This window comes from Lonchura striata, chromosome 7, assembly GCF_050655825.1.
Source record: "Lonchura striata isolate lonStrDom1 chromosome 7, ASM5065582v1, whole genome shotgun sequence".
Taxonomy (NCBI): domain Eukaryota; kingdom Metazoa; phylum Chordata; class Aves; order Passeriformes; family Estrildidae; genus Lonchura; species Lonchura striata.
Window position 1 is genome coordinate 7,106,520 of NC_140709.1, and position 16,298 is coordinate 7,122,817.

Consider the following 16,298-nt stretch of genomic DNA (forward strand, 5'->3'; position numbering starts at 1 on the left):
ACAAAGTGCCCCCAAAACAAACCTGTCCCAGCTTGTGACCGGTTCTGGCCACATCTGTCACTGGCTGTTTGACCTTGAGCAGCTCTCAGGGGAGGGTGGCCAGAACATGCAGGGACCTGAATGCCTGGGCACAGCTGGCACTGGGGCAGGCATCTGGCAGGAGGAGAGGGGCTCCAGCACAGCTGGGCTCTCCTGGCAGCTGTCTGGGGAGGAGGCTGGCTCTGAGGGCAGCCCTGCCACAGCTGTCCTGCTGTTTGCCCTGTGCAGCCAGCCTGAGCCCCTTGTGCTTCCAGAGCTACAGCATCCCATTCTCGGGACAGCCTGTGAGTGAGGATCCTGAAAGCAATGGGGAGCCAGCACTTTGTCTAAGCATAAAAGATCTGATAACTGACTTTTAAAAGGCTTCCCAGTGTGTCTCTCCAAAGAATCAAATAATGGCTGATGATACGTCAGTTTTCACAGGGCTTTGAGGCAGATAATTATACTGCTCAGAGACAGGCTGTTCTGATTACTTCTGCAGGGAATAATATATATTTGATCTACCTTTCCACCAAGAAGTTTCAGTGGAGAACTGCATGGATGATTGACAAACTTGTGCCAATGGAAATTTGAAGGAACTTGCCAGGTATTCTGTACAGGACAATGGCATTATACAGTCTTGTGGCTTCAAGTGGTGCCTGCTAAAAATGAAACCTGACTATTCAATTAAAATGATATTAAATGGTATTCTCAGGCAAATGCTTGTCCTAAGCAGAATTGCAGCTAGGGGTCTCTGTGTACTTGTAGGAGGCAGAAGAATGCCAGGCAAAAAGTGCCTTAGAACTTGTTTGTCACTCTCAGAAGTTTGTCTTGCTGTGTACTGGAAGGATTTTCTAATTCCAGGTAGGTAAAATGCAGACTTTCTGTTTCTGTGGCACCAGCACTTAGACCCACTCCTACTAACACCATTCCTTTTTGTGGGATTGCGTTCTGCATCTGCCAGCACATTGATGATTGTTGCAGGCACGTCTTTCTCTGGCTTTTCTGGGATTTAAGGTGCTCCCTCATGGGTTACCTGGCAAGAAAGGCAGGGTGTGGCTGTGTAGCTGAGTTTGTGAGATGCCAACAACAGCTGTTGTCCTCTGTAACTTTGCCTGGGAGTGTTTTACCAGAAAGAGTAATTTAACATGAGATAAAGAGCTTTTGTTTAGCACCCTCTTAGTGGTGTAAGCTTTTCCTTTCTGCAGGTCTCCATATCCTTTCGTCTGTGTGACCTTGCAGGCATGACAATGACCAGAGGTAGTGATGCTTCCTCTAAGAAAAAGAAATTGTCTTCAGGAAAAACTCTGGCTGACCAGAAGTGCAGTATTACTGATTTGGTCCCTTTTTAGCAATGATACACAGCATTTAAAAAATGGCATGCACTGTGTAGGATGAGGAGCCCAGCGCTGAAGCCATTTGCACACATCTATGGCACAGCCAGGAACAGAATCTCAGTTTCTTAATCTGGAGGTCAGTGGGGGTTTGGATGCAGTCTCTCCCACTAATGTCTGTTCCATAATAACATCCATGTTTTTCAGAACAAAATTAAAATGAATTGTCAAAAAGTGCCTGCAGTAAAGAATGTGATAAGTACACACAAGTGAACAGAGAAGCCATGTAAATCTCCTGGATTGGTTTAGTCCCCAATGGCTGAGATTTTTTTTAGATCAAAGAAATGGAAAAGAATACAGAAGTAGGAACATGAGACAGCCCTAAATGTAGCTGCTCCAGGTTTGTCATTTCGCAGGGGAACAGACTGACAATGGAGGGAAGAGGTTTCTGCCTTCATTCTTGCTGTATTTTTGGACCTCAAGATCGTTATTCTCTATTTGAAGAGTTTATAGATTCATGATGAGCTGCAGGTGGCTTGTGGAATCAGGGTGACAATGTATCATTCATTAGGACACTTTTTGCTGACTAAAAGTGTCTTTTAAAAATGAATTGGTTGATTAATGAGCATTTTTATTAATATTATTAATTCTCAGCCTACTTTGTACATGGAACTGACCCGGAAGAAACTTGTTCAAAAAAGCATCAGAATTTCCCAAGTAGCATAAAGTGAAGTAGCAACCATCTCTCTATTGTGTGCAATCAGTAAAGGAACAATAAAACTTAGCACAACTGGAAACTTCCAATTCTAAAAATAACAGCAGAGTTTTTTTTAACAAAATATGTTAGGAATAAATAGTATATATGTAATGTACACCCTAGCTCATAATAGAAGTAAAAGTTATCCCTTTTACTGGTACAGAATACATATGAGAAAGTGCTGAAAGGGTAAGAGGGGACCAGCCCGTCACAACAGGCTGTCTCTTGCAAAGTGCTTGTATTTCCCCTTTTCACAGAAGTCCACGGGAGCTGAAGGCATACTGCACTTAGCACTTATCTAATATAATCAATTTTTAATGTGGCTTTCACTTTGGGGCATCATGTTGTATATGAAAACCCAATCCAGCAATGTGAAGCAATTGCTAGTTTGTCTAGATGCTGTGGGGTCAGAAAGTACAAAGTCTTTGAGCTTCAACTCTGTTGAAGCTACTGAAGTTAGCTAGATAGACAAAGTGGTTTCACATTTTTCAGTATGTTAACACTGTTTGAAATTCTCATTTCCAGTTTGCATCAGCAGGGCAAAAAGTAGTCTTGATGCTCTTCACACTGGCATTACAAATGCTTTTGTTCTTACTTTTCTGAGGACATTTTGAGCTTTGTCTCTGATTTTTCTAAAATATGAAATTAAGGGACATATATTTATAAGGGGAGATTGTGGTTGTACAGTTGGACCCCTTCTGTTCACACATCAAAGTACATTTGCAGATTATGGAACTATATTTTTCCATAGTCAAAAAAAAACCCAAAACAACTCCCTCTGCACAGTTGGGATATGTAATGTAAATGTTCTGGATGTCCTCAGTCATTTTCTCCTGTGTATGCAGGGCACAGAGAAGTGAGAATAACAAATGCAGCCAAAAAGGGGCTTGCCACTGTGATCCAGTCCTGCTGCTGCACATATATGGAGTCAAATGTTAGAGGTCTGAATCTCTTTGGTGTCTGGTTGACATGGCTTTGCCCTGTGGAGTTCCTTATCCAAACACAGTTTGCTCTTCCAGTTCACTGCTTCGTGATGCTTTGAAAAAACTGAAAACAGAAGCTTAGATAATTATGAAATGTCTCGTCCTTACTTGGTTGTTCACAACTTTCTGGGTTAGCTTCATCTTCCAGTCTTCTTTATTGGTTAGAAAAATATTTGGGCTTACCCTGTATCAGCTACAGTGATTGTGATCATTCCTTTATTTCAAGCTGGTTCCATAGAAATAAAAAGGGCTCATTTTCCTTTTCCACATCAAAGCATGCTAAGCTTCTTGTCTGTGCCTCATCAAAGGAATGATTTCAACACATGTATTTCTCAGAAGATGACAGGAGGAACTAGGAAACAAAATTGAAATGAAACATTAATTTAAAAGAACACAAGCATCCTAATTGGAGCTTTACTTTAACAGATTTCCCCATGTCTGAAAAATGATGGTTGGGAGCATAATCAGGCTTTCGGCAAGCACCATCTCTGAATTGCTCCTAATAACTCCTAAATCTGTTTGCTGTGATTTAAAAATGAATTTAGAAGCTATCATCTGAGTGGTAATCTAAGGGACCACATCTTGATCCTTTGCTCAAGAAAGATGTATTCATTAAAACAGCTAAAACCAGCAAAGAACAGAAGGTCCCTGTGATATTCTTATTCTGAAATTACTTCTGTAGTCTGTACAGCATAAATCATATCTGGGCCAGCTAAGTTCCCCTGATTCAGATAATGTTACATGAGGGATGAAGTGGAATAGAGTAAAACTCTGTGAACCCAAATACAGTGGGTCTCAAAACCATGCTCAGCTCATGCAGCTAGATCATGCAGCTAGAAAACCACTGCAAAAGTGAACATCCCAAATTCTTATCACTAAGGTTCACAGTGGGTATAAAGACTATACTTTGAGGCTGGGAAGTAGGGCCTGGCACAGTGCAGTTGGCAAAAAGAAGCTGCTTCTGTGTCCTTTATAAATGAAATAATTGTCTCATTAATATTAACATAAAGTACCCAGCCTCATTCACCAGGTTAAATTCAATAAGGTATTGTGAATGATTGAATATATTGCAGCTTACATGTGCAAAGACATCCAGTACTAATTCTTTCAGAATACCCCAATGATGGATTTTTGAGGGTTTATAAGCAAGAGATTAGAAAAGCCACACGTCAAGAGTGAAAGCAAGACAGACATACAAACACAGCCTCTGGGATGGAGGAGCATTTATTAATAAAAAGAGACATCCATACAGTGCTGACTGCTAGCTAGTGATGCACACCCATGGAGTGGGTGTGAATTTCCCATGGAATTAGATAAGGTTCAATCTAATCCTGTTTATTATTTGATTAAAAGGCAGGGTAGTGGGAGACCTGCATCTTCTCTGTTGGAGCCCATTTTTTAGTGCTCAACTTTGTGTCAGGCAGTATGAGATGGAAAGCAGCTGCCCAGGCAGTGTCCTGGGTTTCAGGACTGTGTGTTCATTGAAAGGCTGTATATTATTGCATCTTGTTCCTTCATGACTAACACTCAGGAAAAGAAAACAAGGGAGGCAGGCAAAGGACCTTTTGATAAGTTGGACATACAGTGTAATTAGAATGGGTTTTTTACTGCTGCTTTCAAAAATCTCGTCTCACTTTGGTTTTCTACCCTTGGGCTATGCCTTGGTCCAGATTTGCTGCCAGCTCTAGGTCTGAAATGATGACTGCAGCAAGGCCTGAAATAAGCTCTAAATGATAAAACAATTAGGAAAAGAAAGGAAACAGGTTATCTAGACTCTACAAGAGAAACAGGGGAACTTGACCTGGGCCTCTGAAGATAGAAAATAGGTGATGGATGGCATGTGGGATGACAGAGCAATGTAAGTTAGGATGATAATTCTGAGACTTCATCTGCTTCCTTTTGAAACTCTGTATTTCCTTAAGGGAAGTGCTATAAAATATCTGTGTTCTTTGGTCAGGCTTCTGATTAATTTCAGGATCTACTGTTTAATAGGAAATGGTTCAGGAATCTTTCTACAAACTTGCTACTACTGCTGTAAGTAGTTTAGCAATGTTTTGCATTAGTTTTTCAAATATTTGAGTTTAGATAGTTAACAAAAGGAGTATCTTCAAGTTTAGTCCCTCAGGAGAGCCTGTTATACAACTTCAGTGTGCACACTATGGCTGTGTGAGACAGCTGTAGATTCATCTAAGTGTGGCAGAATGGAATTTTGGCTGCTGATGGGTGTTTTTAGGTACAACTGGAATGCAAATACAAATAGCAGGATGCTCCAATAGGCAGTGAGATACCTACCTGAGCAGCTGGGGGATCCTGATCCATAGCATTCCCCTCAACTATGCAGGCTTGCTGTTTTCTCAACACCTCATTTGGAGGCCTGCCTAAAAGCAATCTCTTCCAAAGATTAAGGCAGACTAGATTAGATGATGCTAGAAAACAGGAAAATGGGCTGAAAGGGGTATCTTTGCCCAAAGAAATCCCTTTGGTTAGTGAGGCCAGCAGCTTGAGAGGTATTTTCTCTTTGGGAGTGATAGGACTTAACAGATTCCTAGGGCAGCAGAGGCAACTAGGATAATTGGTTTGAATTTTATTTGTCTAGGAATTTGCTGGTTTTTTTGATGTAGACCATGTGATAGCTGCCTCTGTTTTGTTTGACCTCAGGACTGAAGTTATTCTGGGGGACCACTTTTTGTGTGGTGCATCTTTTTTTTTCCTCTGCTGCTATGTCTCTTTCCAAACACAATGGAAAATGATGACTAGTCAGGAGAGCTGAGGCTACCTTTTGGGCTGTTTCTCCCTTTATTTGCCCTCTTGAAAGAACATCTGGGACTCTTCTTCTAACACTGCTTTGATTTTTTTAGCTCAGGAGGAATGGAAGCAGGATGCTCTCTGTGAATCAGTCCTAACCCCTGTTGGTCTGACAAAGCAAACCCCAAGTTTTTTGACCTTTTTGGCAAGTCTTTTCTGTTTATTCATGAATTTTACTGTGGTCAGGACATGGGAAAGATTTTGGCTTTACATGTTTGCACTGGAAAATGCTTCTTCTTTTGTTCATTCAAATGGAGAAAAGGCTTTTGTTCCCCTCCTTGTACTGCGAGTCTAAGAGGAAACTGCCTGTATTGCCATTGCTGTTTCTACATTGCCATGGGAACAGATTTGAAGTGCTGCATCCATTAAGTCACTTAACTGAAAAGTGACACAGTTTACCCATTCAAACTGCACTTTTGCCACTGCTCTGTGTACATCAGCCTGGTGCAGCACGTTTTTTGCACCACCTTGGTCCCGGAAGAAATATTACTGCTTGGATGGCTCTTGGCTCATGGTTTGGGGTGGGATCAGTGACACAGTCAGAGCATTGTGCTCATGTAGTTGTGATGCCAGCTCACAACCTTAAAACTTTCAGTATCCAGGGTTCTAACATTTCAGGGAGATGGTTCAGAGGTAGTGCAGGTATCTACACTGACAGAACATGACCCTCATACAGCCCTGCATTTCATTGCTCAGCGCTTCCTCCTAAACTTCTCACAACTCTTCATATTCAGTCACTATTTAGTGGCACAAAGCTTTAATATCCTACCCTTTTTTTTGCTCATTTTGAAGTTTTTCTGGGTCTGGAATGGTATATCAGGATTCATGTTACTAGAATGTTGCTAAAGCTTTCAAATACAGCTCTTCTGTGGGGTAGTAATTACTGGTTGTTAAGCATGGCAGAGTCAGGAGAGAGTGAGGAATGAATTGAAGCAAAATGAAGCCTCCTGGAGAAACTACTGTGCTCATGTTTTTGACTGCACAATGCTTAATTGCTAGAGAAATTCTAAGCATATATTAATTAGTATGATAATATCTATCAAAAAACTGTATGAACTTATGTATTCTTACATAGTGTTGATTCTTTTTTCTTTTCCCTTTTAAAACCTACCCCAAGAGTGAAGAATAGAGGAAAGTAATTGTTGAATCCATTCATATTTCAAATGAGACCAAACTCGCAGCCTTTTAACCTCATCTACAGGACCTGCTGGTATGAACATCTTTTATGAGGAATAGCATTATTGTTTCAGGTTCTATATTTGAAAGGACACAGAATGTAGAATATCGATTATAGAAATGTACAAAGGGAGTTGAATGTAGTTGATAAATGCCATTGGTGTTCTGCTAATTTGTGTTTGTCACGCCTGGTGCTATAGGTGCTGCAGAAAAGGTTGTTGGCTGGGTTCAAAAGGGCAATGAATTTGCAGTGGGTTATAGGAGATGGGCTGCTAGCAAATCATACTGAAGTCACCACATGAGAAAGGGAAGGAAGGAAGCAAGGAAGGAAAGAGTGAGCAGATTTTTTTTTTCTTTTCTTTTTTCCTTTTTTTTTTTTTTTTTTTTTCCTGACACCTCCATCTTTAGTACTGCCAGACTTTCCCCAGTTGGGGAAAATATTAATTCTCTTTATCTCTTGCACAGACATATGTAGGCTAATTTCCAAATACCTGCCAACAATAAATAATTTAAATCTTTGCTAAGAATTCATGACATTTAAAATATCTTTAGGCAGTTACTTGACAGTTTATGAAGAGGAAGCTGGGTGCAGATGAGAAGCCAAGTGGTAGTAGCTGAGTATTTGAAAAAATTGAAACAAGTTCACAAGGATCCTAGAACTCAAAAACTTAAAAAAAAAAATCTAACTCTGAAAAGGAAGTTAAAATACTTTTACTCTCCCTACAGTTCTGTGGCACAAATTACTCTTTACATTGATTCTAGAGAAAATGGTGCATTTTGAAGTGCAAGGGAGGGCATGGTTAAGTCTGAGCTTTGACATTTTAAGAACAAGGTGCAGGTTAGAGTGACACTCTATACAGTGGAAACGTCTCCTTTGAGCTTTCTGCAGTGGGTTCTGTGTGAGTGGAATTCTATTTGGTAGCTGATGAACTGCTCTTCGGGAATCTATTCCAATCTACTTGACCCATAGATGATACTTATCAGTAGCACAAGAGTGAGCATTTGGGATATGTCTGAAAAAAGGTTTTATGGCTTAAAATGAGAATTAACCACTTACCTGAGTCTCAGCCACGATGGTCTCATTTAGTGAGAAAAATTCTGCATGTTTTGCTAGCAAAGTGTGTAGAAGATAACCAGGGGGTTCTGTGAATATATGGGGAATAAAGAAAAAAGAAAAACAAAGGAAGAGAGGAAAGGAAGGGTGAATAAGATGGGACTGGAGCAGTCAATGACTTCTTTGTTTTGGTCTTCACCACAGTTAATTATGATTAGACACACCATGAAGTTAATTTTATGAAGGGGATAGTTGTACAAGGAAAGAATAGGTTTTGTGCTTTCTTGTTAAAGAGCTCACTGGACCTCAGGCTTGGTCTAGAGTAGATCAGGAGTCCACTGGAGTAATTTTTGAACTATTAGTGTCTATCTGTAAGATTTCATCAGTTATATCCCAAGGGAGAAGAGGAAAATCAGCCCAGCCATTACCTTTTCATGAGAAAGTGTGGAAGGTCTAGTTGATACCAGAGCAGCCAGTCAAATTTCATTTCCTTGTGGATTCTGTGTTAAGACAACCCAGACATTATTTGACAAAAAAATTAATTTTGGTAGAATAATTGAACTACCAACAGCGTGGAAACAATGTAATTGTCATCTGAGAGGTTTTAAGTACTTTTTAGATAAAGATTTTTTTTTTTTGACCATTCCCAATGCCATTTCTCATATGCCATTTAGGTAAGTTACTCTATGCAATAACAAAATAGTCACTGCCATAATAAATTTTTTTTTTTTTTAAAGCCAACTGTTCATCTGTCTGAGTCCTAAGCCATGGCTTAGTATGGAACTGGGAAGGCTTTTGAAATTGAGGCAGACCAGATGGGTCTGATGTATACTGAGTTCTAGTCAGCATTTTATTTAAAATTAGATAATGAAACAACCAACTCAGTTAGCAAATTTGTTATGACACTAAATGAAAAACAGGAAGGGAATGAAAGATCGTGAAGGATGGCATCAGAACAGAGACTAAAGTGAAAAGAAGTGCCATTATATTTTTGGAAATCAAATACATACGTACCCAAGGCATGGACTAGTCAGCTGTGTGCCAACTACTTGATGCAGTTGTTAAAAGGCAAATATAATTCCAGAATGTTGTAGGAGGAGTGTCAAATGTAATTACTCTGCTCACCTCAGCGCTGTCGAAACCTCAGCTGGAATCCTGCCTTCAGCTCTGGGCACCACACTTCCAAAAAGACTTACAAACAGCTGAGATTAGAGTAATGAGAACAGCAGGTGTTACAGAATACATGAGATTGGAGATAAGTGATAATTCTTTTTTCCTCTCACAGAAAAAAAAAATGAATTGCTTAAGTTGTGGCAAATATTTGCACAGGATTTGAGGTTTCTAATTGGATTTATAATGTCTGTCTGAGAAGAGACAGAGGCAGAGTTGAGGTGGTGAAGTCTTACAGGAGCACCCCTAAACTCCTCATGGGATAACTTTGAAGATGCTTCTGGGGAATTTGTGTTTGGTGTTAGTTTGTCTGAACATACTGGGCTGAAGTTTCTGCAGCCCATAGTCTGCTTCCTAAGCCATCCTGAAGTGTGGCTGGGCCTGGCCTCACCACTTCAGTTCCTGGCTTTAACTGTGAAACATTCAACACATTCCCATTGGGAATGGGATTTTCTTGGTGTTATTCATGTTATTCTGAGCTTTATTTCCCCAAGAGTACTCTATTTCTTTAATACTCTCCTAATACCATCTAACTCTCTTCACTTTCCATATTTTCCAAGCCTTTTGCTTGCTCTGGTTCTGTCAGCCATGCTCCTGGCCTTTCTTTGCTCTTCAGATTCTTGTAGCCCCATGACATTTTCATGATGTTGGTGCAAAGTATGAGAAAGAATTTTCTCACTAAGGGTGACAAAATAATTGTTTAGACCTTCTAAGTCAACCACTTACATGCTGAAACAAAAGCAGTATAGTATGGAGGTCCATTTCATTGTGATTTTGGTGGGACTTTAAATGACACAAAGCCTGAATAATTTACCTAGGGAAGATATAGACTTGTTTTCTCCCATGGAAAGATGCCAGGCTTTTCTCAGAAAACATTTTCTCACCTAAATTGTTAAGTACAGTGTAAAACAGATGTTCTTTTACTGTTTATATGGAACATATAGGATTCATTATATCTAGAGTTTTCAGTCAGTACCTAAATTCAAATTTATGTATTTAACCTGGAAAAGGACCTTGAAAGTGCTTCTCTTACACACATATTTTAGTCTCACTTACCTATCCCTTTAGGCTAGGTAGGCTGCTACTCTTATCTCTAGAGTTGCCATGGAAACAGTTCTACACTCTCCTTCCCTTTCAGTCTGTCTCTCCCAGACAGAATCTGTCTTTTTTTAAATTGTGGCCATGCTAAAATGGAAGTAATACCTTAATTATTGAATACCAAGAGTTACCTCACCAGCTGATATTGAGCGAATAAATTTGTCTAAATTAGTGAAGTAGTGCCAAATGACAGGGTGAGAAACTGTCCCTGATTTTTCAAACCTTTCACTCCTCATTTTCTCCAAAATTAAATTTAAAACTGCTTTGGGGTCCAAGACAAGTATTTGTATGGTAGAAGTTTTTCAAATGAAGAATAGTCTCTCTTCAACTGTGTACATGTTTTTCATCCTGTTGCAGCTCCTGGGTAATGGCAATTGTTTATGCAAATATAATTGACAGACAGTCTTAATGATTTTAAATTTTGAGGAGCTTTCAATGCAGTCTTCAAAAGGAAGATGTTCTGTTTCCAAATATTGGCAGATAGGTATGATCTCTACATGGCAATCAGGTAGGAAGGTCACTCACTGAATTAAAAAAAAGTCAGAAATGTAGGTTTATAAAGTGTTGACATTAAAACAATCATATTAAGCAAAACACATTGAAGTGGATGTGACTTGTCTCATCCTCAAATCTCAGCTTTCAATAGAAAATTGAAGCTAAAAGGAAAGAATATAGAAAGCCTGTATTCCTGTGATCCTTTATCTTGGAGGGGAATTTATCACTGTCTGATAGAAGAGGCTAACAATACCCCTACAAAAAGGTTAGGATTATACACTTGCAAAGTGAACCCATAGCTTTAAGGACAGAAAGGAACTGTGGTAAACGTTACCAACCAGAAAATGACAGGCATTAGTTCAGTCACTACCTGGTCTCAGGAGGATTGACATCTGTGTCTCATGTTTTCTGACCAGAGAGGGGTGGCATGGTAGTCAGTTTTAATTTCAAGTTAATGGCAGCCAGCTACTGTATCAGAATGTTTGTGAAGTAGTACCCCATACAACCACTATATGGTCTAACTAAAAGTGGAGACACCACAAACAATTTAGACTGAATTTCCTTTTCACAGAATGGAATCACAGAATCACAGAATAAGCTGAGTTGGAAGGTACCTCCAAGGACTATCAAGTCCAGCTTCTGGCCCTGCACAGGACCATCTCCAAGGATCACACCAGGTACCCAAGAGCATTGTCCAAATGCTCCTTGAGCTCTGTCAGGCTTGGTGCTGTGACCACTTCCCTGGGGAGCCTGTTCAGCGAGGGAAGAGCCTTTCCCTGATATCCAACCTAAACCTCCCCTGGCACAACTTCAGGCCATTCTCTGGAGTCCTGTCACAGTCACCACAGAGAAGAGATCAATGCCTGCCCCTCCTCTTCCCCTCATGAGGATTTTGAAGACTGAGATGAGGTCTCCCCTCAGTCTCCTCCTCTCCAGCCCAAACAGACCAAGTGCCCTCAGCTGCTCCTTGTATGGCTTCCCCTCAAGGCCCTTCCCCATCCTCATGGCCCTCCTTTGGATGCTCTTTAATAGTTTAATGATTTTTATTATATTCTGGCACCCAAAAGTGCCCCCAGCACTTGAGGGGTGAGGCTGCCCCAGTGCAGAGCAGGACCCTCCCCTCCCTTGCCCAGCTGGCCATGCTGGCCCTGATGCACCCCGGGACACAGGTGGCCCTTGTGGCTGCCAGGGCACTGCTGACTCATATTCAAACTTCTCTCAACCAGGACCCCATTATTCATTTCAGAAATAATTTTCTAGCACCTTTGAAGATGAGTGGTCAATACAAGCCTGGGCTGAGAGTACAAATCATGGTGTAGAGTACATATAGAAAACATTTGAATTAAGAGTAGGGGGCAGAGCTGGACGTCAAGAAGGCTGATGAAGTAGGGATGGATACAGGACAAATGTAAATTGTAATTTACCCTTGGGATAGCATTAAGAACAGAATATCAGCTGGCAAAGCTTCAGCTGGGTGTGGGACTGGAGCTCGAGTTGTTACTGACTTCAGAAAGGGTGTTGGCTCAGTGAGGTATCTTTAGGTCACACAGCCTTTTATGTGAGCATTATTTCATGCAAATCAAAGACTGTGGCACTTTTTGAGAGAGACTAAAGTTCAACAGATCATTCATGTTCTCACATATGCCTTGTAAAAGAGGATATAAAATAAATCTCAGCCATCAGGTATTATTTTTATTTCCTTTATGAATCCTTTAATTGCAATGTGACCACTTCAGGTGGTTTGCCTGCAAAAGTATCTGAGCTATGCTAAACTCTACTAATTTCAGCTTAAATATCTCCAGCTCTATAGCTGCAGCTGACTTAATTTCTATAAAAATTATCCTGACATACCAAATCCTGTAGTGAGGATGTATTGAAATAGAACTATGGTAAAAGTTATTCCCACACACCCTACGTGGTTATGAACTAAATATCTGTTGGATTTCAGCAGATTTAGAATGGTGTTTGTGGTAACACAACTTTTAAGGCAAGATGATACAAGTTTTGAGGCCATGTTATATATTCTTATAAAAAGGGGAATTAAAAATGATTAGCGCAATTAAAGCTTGTCAAAATAATTACAATAATGACAGCAAATATGAGAATTTATCTGCTTATGCATAATATAAATGACAAGAATAGGTAATAAAATCAGCAAATGCAAAAATTATAAAAGTTAATGCTCTAAAAAAACAGAGGATCTATCATTAAAGAAAGTTTCTTTCATCTTCTTATGACTATGTCTATTCATTTGAACCTGTATTGTATTAAACAAACTCCTTTGTATGGTTCAGTGTGTCTCAATTAGGATTCTACTGCCCTGTCATAAAGCTCATGACAGGCTAAAAGTTTTCTTTTATTTCCCTGTTTGTGAAGCCTGCCAAGTTCTGTATAAGCTGTCACTCACTGTATTGCACTCAATGGATGAATAGAAGTTTGTCCACAATGAAGTTGTCCCATATTTCTCAGGGGTTTTTTAGACCATTTACAGTCTATCCTATCTTCCTAAATCCCTTGCACAGAGCCCTGCCAGGCAGAAATGCACTAAAACATCATACAATGGACGTGAAAAACCAGCAAGAATATCTAGCATTTAAAAGGTATTCCTGGCAGTCTTTTTTACAAGTAATTTATAATAAAAAAGTATGGTATGTTAATGAATGAACTGATTCACCACTTTAAATGTGAAATGTTAGGATTGTTGCTAAGAGTGCTGTGTCTGTAACCACAAGACAAAAGGATTCAGTAATAGCTCCTTCTACTTGTCATCCTGACATCACTGCAGTGGTTACTCCTAGAATATGCACATGAAACCTGTCACAGAGGCATCACCCTCTCCCTGCAGAAATCTAAATAGGCTGTGCAGTGTCAGGGTACAGATAAGGGACACTGGAAATGTCTGCTTGCTTCCATGCACATAGATAAGTACCTTGCAGAAAAGCTCACACCAGGTAATAGGTCTTTCCAGTGTCTTTATTTCCGAGGTAAACAGCATTTAGTAATGAATTCCAGGCTCTGAATACATAATGGAGGTATATTTGGTGCTGAATTGCATGAAGATATTAAGCGTGAGTAGCAATTTAGACTATTCCTAGAAAATTTGCATTGATATAAAAATGCAAAAGATCAGAGGGAGTTTTTGATAAAAGGTTCACAAAAGGGGCTCACAGTTCTCTCCAGCTACAATGGGATGTGAGTGTCTCAGCACCATTGTCTTATATAAAGATGCAAAAAAAATAGATTAAAAACAAAATAGTTTTTCAGAGCATTCAGTGTTCAAAAAGGGAGAGAATTTCTGAAGTGTCATCTGCATCTGCTCTGTGGCCTCTATTAAGTTGGATGAGAATGGAAGGAATTACATTTTGGTGACTGAAAAGGATGAGCAATCTTTATCCTTATGCTGCATTACCTTACTGTACCCTGTGTCCTGAAATGTCTTGTCTCTTGATCACTTTAGTTTTTTGAGTTTTATTTGGGTTTGTTTTGTTTGGTGCATATATGCCATGGGATGAAATGAATACCCATGTTGCCCAAGTTAATAAATTTACAGTATTTCTTTTATCAATTCTCCTTTCCTAGTATTATGAGAACTGTGGAAAAGAGCTGTTATTGGACTGTGTTTTGACCTGGCTATGTGTGAATAAATTGAAATATGGTTTACGATTGCAAAGTGACAGGAATGAAAAAGAGTGCTGCAAAGATCATTGCTAAACTTTTCTGAGGCTTTCTTGTCCTCTCTGTCATGTCTGGGTGAGATATTTTGGTGTGATTCACTCTGATTTCAGCTGGAAGGCATTGATTGTATTAGTTTACAATTCTGTAAATCAACTACTTTTAGTTATTCATGATCCTTTTAGGGTAGACCTTGGTTTTGAATCAGTGTCTCAGTGAGATTCAAGCTAAAATTCTAACCCTTCTGAAGTTAAATGGCAGGTTTGGCATTGATGTGAGTATTTCCAAGATTTGCATGTGGTGGAAGCATTGTTCTTCTCACGTTGTACTTAAATGTTATGAGGCACAGCGAGATCTCAGAGCTGAGAGCTCATTTCTCTGGAGTTCAGCAGTATGATTTTCAAACTGGGGAGAACCATAATGCTCCAGCTGTTAAGGATTACCTGTTCTTCTCCTTTACAGGAAAGACATGAGGATGTGGTGCTGTGCATGTGCTGCTGTACAAATACACACAGAAAGCTTTTCCAACTGTGTAATTTGTTAGTCAGGTCTCCAGGAGCTGGAATAATTCTTGGATCTCAGCAGACCGCTGAAGTTCACATGGTGATTAAGGGACATGATAAATAAACCAATGTTTATTTCTGCAATCTGTGCAAGGTTGTAACCCCAGCTTTCAGACACATGCCACACTGAGCTACAGAAAGCCACAGCACTCTTTAAAGAATGAGTTTCACTTGTCACCGTCACTTCCAGCCTATATTCTCAGTAGAAGTAACCCAGTTAAAAAGAACAGTCAACAGTAACATTTCACATGCACTCTTCCAAAGCAAAACTGTTCTGCTGTTAAATTGTATGTCCTGCCTTTGGTTTGAAATTCTTCAATGTCTTCTCTCTCTGGATTCCTTCTGGAGGAATTATTGGACAATTTATCATTATTTCCCTTGTGAAAAGCTAATGCCTGGTCAGGGCCATAAAACATGAGTGTCTTATTTTTAAAGTCACCAGACATTTGCTTAGGAATGAGAGCTGGAAATCAGTTGGAGAGGGATCCCTATTCAGTCTTGAACCCTGCAAGCCTTCAGTGAGCCACACACACACACAAAAAAAACAACAAAAAAAAAAAAAGTGGGGATCCACTCACAGACTTGGAGGAAATTTGGGCTAAAGTAGCCAGCTGAGCTTTTAAGGTGTCTGGGTTAGATGGAAGCCATGCCATGAAAGCCCTGTGAGTGAGGCAGGGGTTAGCTGGTGTAGGGGAAGGAATTTCAACTCTGAGCTCAGACTGGGGATGATTTTCCATGTAGGCAGTCTGGATTTTGTGCTCTCAGCTCCATGGGGGGCTTTGGGATTCTGTGGGGGCAGCTTTGTCCTGGTCTCTGTCTACAGAGAAAGTGCTGCACTCCTTGGGTTTGGCTCCAGGTAGACCACTAAGGAGGGGGTAGATCTCTCTGGTAATTCCATCTAGGATAGGAAAGGTTTGTGAGCTGAAAATGATCCAAAAAATTCTCTAAGATATCTGTAACTATATGTGGTTGAAGTCTACTAAACTGAAAAAGTGTTATGCGGAGTTAAAGGCTGTTCACTGGCCCTAGAAAAGGACTCAATAATTTGGGTAGAAATTCTGTCAAGGAATCTGTGTCTTTCATCCAGCAGATAGAGATCTATATAAATGTAATTATTTTTATTTTAATTAATGATTATGATATACAAGAGACCTCTCTTGCTTATTTTCCTTG

General features: G+C 39.9%; 1 protein-coding gene across 1 annotated transcript in view; it reads left to right on the top strand.

The window, feature by feature from the left end:
• The first annotated feature begins 275 nt into the window (after window positions 1-275).
• The window catches only part of NCKAP5 (NCK associated protein 5), a 416,669-nt gene continuing 400,646 nt past the window's right edge, over window positions 276-16,298 (top strand). The window contains exons 1-2 of the mRNA XM_085584141.1: window positions 276-882; window positions 11,462-11,567. The gene's annotated coding sequence lies outside the window, so the exon portion shown is untranslated. The remainder of the gene's footprint in view (window positions 883-11,461; window positions 11,568-16,298) is intronic.